This window comes from Pygoscelis adeliae, unplaced genomic scaffold, assembly GCF_000699105.1.
Source record: "Pygoscelis adeliae isolate BGI_AS28 unplaced genomic scaffold, ASM69910v1 Scaffold22, whole genome shotgun sequence".
NCBI classification, from domain to species: domain Eukaryota; kingdom Metazoa; phylum Chordata; class Aves; order Sphenisciformes; family Spheniscidae; genus Pygoscelis; species Pygoscelis adeliae.
The window spans coordinates 1560880-1564630 of NW_008824350.1; positions in this window are offsets into that span (position 1 = coordinate 1560880).

Genomic DNA, 3751 nt, shown 5'->3' on the forward strand with positions numbered 1-3751 from the left:
GCGATTAAGTCCTGAGTGGAAGGGCTATTCACAGTTCCATGTAAATAGCTGTTGAGAGAAGCAATTCCCAGCTATTTCGCACTGGCACCATTCCCCACTGAAAACAGAATGTCCCAAAAATTAGGCCTGCAGCTTTAAGCCAGTATTGTTTAGAGCCCTGCCAGCCACACAAGCCTTATAAATGCTGCACCACATGGTAAGCCAAGGAACGTGCAGTGTAAAAACACAATTTTCTGCCATGAACTGCTGGTGATATCCACAAATGCCACAAAGTATATCTGAAAGCAAGTCCTGGAAGATGAAATTAATTCTAACCTGAATTCCAAAATACTACGGCTATAGCCATTTTATACCTACCATAGAACAGCAGTCCTCAGGATCTGGGGGTGATATGACAAGACTGGCAGATGCCAGTCCCTTTCCACTGAAGAAACTGGAACAGCAATTCACAGTAGATTGATCTCTGCACAGAACTAGACTGGATGTAAGGCCATCTCAAATAGATGAGTCAACAAATCATTAGTATTTCATGAAGGTAGAGGCAAACATAGTTGCAACTAACCAGTTTTTATACATGTGGTATGTCTCACAGCAGAAAGATGCACATTAGAAAGTTGAAAGACCGTCTTTGAAAGTGGAAGGGAAGCTTATGCAGAATTTACCTAGACCAAATACTGAAGCAGTAAACTGAACAATAAGCCACCATTTACATAAAAGTCACATTAAGAAGACTGGAGTAAGCATGTTTGTACATTTTTAGATGTAACTCGAGCCAGAGGCAATGTGTGAAGGGGAACAAAAAACCCAACCCCATAGCCTAGCTCCACAAAAGAAATGAAGTTTTCCATTCTTTGTAGAAAATCTGAAGGAAGGAAGATTTTGGGACTACTTTTTTTTTTCCTAAGGTAACGTTATCATTAGCAAGATAAACTGTATCTTCACAATCACCTCATTGATCATTTTAGCATTTGCCTACATTTTGCCCACACCAATTGGTTCCATTTCCCACTCGATCTAATGCTGTAAAAAGCAAGACATCCATTCAATTACTACTATTTACTTGCAGTTAGAGGGCTGCCACAGCCTTTACTTGCAGAAACCCCTACTTCTAGGGCTATTATGCGAGGGGACAGAACTAAGTCTGGCCACTGGATTGTGATACACTATATGGGGAGCAAGGGCTAAGGCAATGAGCAGAACCCAGTTGGTTCAGATAACATCTTGCCATCTACTAGAAGCAGACAGCAAGACAATATGGTAGTAGTCAGGAGATCTTCTGTCACTGATGGATTTGAGATGTGTTCTCACCTCTGAAACCTACGCCTTATGGCAAGACAATCAGCAATTGGCTGCTCATGTAACCAGAGCTACAGATGCCTCTCTACTGAAGAGGCACGGAACCATCATTACCTGTGCCACGTTATTGGCGGCCTCTCTCTTATGCAGAGATCACTTATGCATCTAGAAGAAACTCCAGTGAATGAGCTCCTGAATGCATAATCTTCACCTCAGGTGAGACCTTTTGAGGGTGAGGGAGGCAGGCAGGACCACTTCCAAAATGTACTAGCTCATCGTTTCATTAGCCGTATGCACCAGATCCATGTCACTTCCTTTTAGCAACAGCACAGCCCCTCGGCTCTTTCTCCCCCACCCAAAGCTCCAGTGCTAGCGCTTGCAAAAGTGGAAACAGGGAGCTGATCCTATTGAAAACAAACTTGGAATAAAGAAGTTGTTTTTATTGTTTACTCAATTCAAGAAAGGAATATACAATCAAACAGTCCCAGGATGCTAAACTGCAATTCAGAAGTGCAAGAAGCTTAGCCATCATCAGGCAAGACTGGAGATAAGTCACAATCCAGCATCTCAGACAATTCCAGGGTACATCACATTTCCAAAAAGTTTCTTACCTCTGAATACCTAATTTTTTTTTTTCCTGAAATGCAGGAGATGAAAAAGAGTAATAAACTATCAAATCAACCAAATTCCTGCAGGTGAGAGACAGCATCCAACAGGAGAAGACAAGCCATTTTGTGGAAAACTTTTTTTTTCCAACCAAGTGACCATACTCATACACAGCAAAGCACTGCAGTATATTATTAAGAAATTAAGACAGGAAATTGAGGAATAAGGAAATTAAGACAGACTCAGATAGATTTTCATCCTGGAGTTCCTCAAAAATAATTATTTTGATCAACAACTTTACCATCCTTAGGATTTTCAAAACAAGAATAACACTTCCACAATTCACAGGACCTCACCGTATTTGAAATATCTGTATTTCTACCTCAGCACTGCCTGCCTCAGAAGAAAGGAAGAACTGAATCTACAGTACTAGAATAGCAATTTAACAGTTGATAAATTAGTATCCATTAGAGATGAATTCTTTCTTTTTTTTCCACTTGAATGATGAATATGGTTTACTCTAAGATTTGCAGAATTGGGTCCTTAGCTTAAAGTCAACCAGGCAGAAAAAACATGTTGACTTTTTCTAGCTCCAGTTACGTTCCTGGTCCGAGCATGGGCAAGATACTAAACACTATGTGGATATGACTACCTTGAGAACAAACTCTTGCATGCAAAGTAAATTATGTCCAAAGCAAGAGTTAATTACACAGAGAATAACTGATTACAACTGAAAATAGAATTGAAGTACAGGACCCTGTCTGAAATGTGAGGTAATGGACATGAAACTGTATTATGTCTGTATCAACAGCTAACTAAGATTGTGCATTTAAGCAATAAGGGGTCATTTCTGAGGCACAAATTCTGTACTTTTAAGAATGAGGAAAACTTTCAAATAGTACTATGCATACACCTCTTTAAAGGGGTGTACCCTACCTCACTAGAAAGCGAAGAAATATTTATGTATTTTGGCTGTTCAGGTTTGTGCCAAGCCAATCTTACAAACTTTCTTTTAATGCCTTTGAACAATTATGAACATTTGTATTGCAGTATTGAGGAAAAAATAACAGTGACCTTATTTGGAGGATAACACTCACAGACTTTGAGTACTCCTTATGAAAATCCAAGACGCAAAGTATTCGGGTTGGTAAAAGGCTAAGAGAAAACCTAAAAATTAACTTAACGTACCACTGCTATTCCTGGGGGCAGCACAGAAATGACTTGTTACCATCCCATTCATTACAGTCTGGTGAAGGAGTCTCTAGGTAGCAGTTCAGAATTTGCCCAGACAAAATAAAACCTGAAGAAAAAAAAAAATATGCCGCATAATGCTATTACAGACATTTAAATGAAATTATAAGCAATCCATATTCCAATAGTTGCATGGTGCACCTAACCATAATACATCCAGAGAGTTCGACAGAGCATTCAGTGACTCTCCACTATTTGCCACTTGCACACAGTAAATCCAAGACATAGCTTAGATGAAAAAAATATATAATCAGCTATGAAAAGGTTGTTATAAAAACAACTATTTTATCAAATCTTTTGGTAAATATCCTAGCAAAAAGATAGAGGCCGATTGAATCACAGTCCTTCATTCCCTTGCACGAGGCTGGCTTTCTGCTATCAAGCTAAGAGAAATATACAGGTCTGCCCAGTTGCTCAAAGACTGAGTGGCTTTTTACAGGCTACTTTTTTTTTTTTACATAGGAAAAGCCATGCATGCCACAGTTGAGAGGCACTTTAAATAAACAAATTGCCTCCAAAAAACAAATTCATGTCATTTAAAAAAGAACAAGTAATCCTAATGAGTAAATAAATATGTATACAAATGTCATGACACTCT